This window comes from Asparagus officinalis, chromosome 8 (assembly GCF_001876935.1).
Source record: "Asparagus officinalis chromosome 8, Aspof.V1, whole genome shotgun sequence".
Classification (NCBI taxonomy): Eukaryota; Viridiplantae; Streptophyta; class Magnoliopsida; order Asparagales; family Asparagaceae; genus Asparagus; species Asparagus officinalis.
The window spans coordinates 82,653,282-82,653,604 of record NC_033801.1 but is presented as its reverse complement, the minus strand read 5'-3'; positions in this window follow the sequence as shown (position 1 = coordinate 82,653,604).

Here is a 323-nt window from a genome sequence, read left to right as displayed (position 1 = left end):
AACCAATAAAAACACCCCCAAAACATTAAAATAAACAAAAAACAGAACTAGCTGTTACTGTAGCAACGGGCGGATGCTACAGTAACTTCGGTCGACCGGTACGGTCGACCGGGAGACATGCAAAGCTGAGCAACGTCCAGAGGCATTTCCGGTCGACCGGTCCAGTCGATCGGAGTTACTGTAGCAGTGCGCAGTTGTTTTGTAAAATCAATTTAAAATAGTAAATTAACTCCAAAAATTATGAAATTTTGTGAGAATATTCTAGACATGTAGAATGATATGTTAGAGAAAGAATTTCTGAAAAAACATTTCCCAGTTGAGAG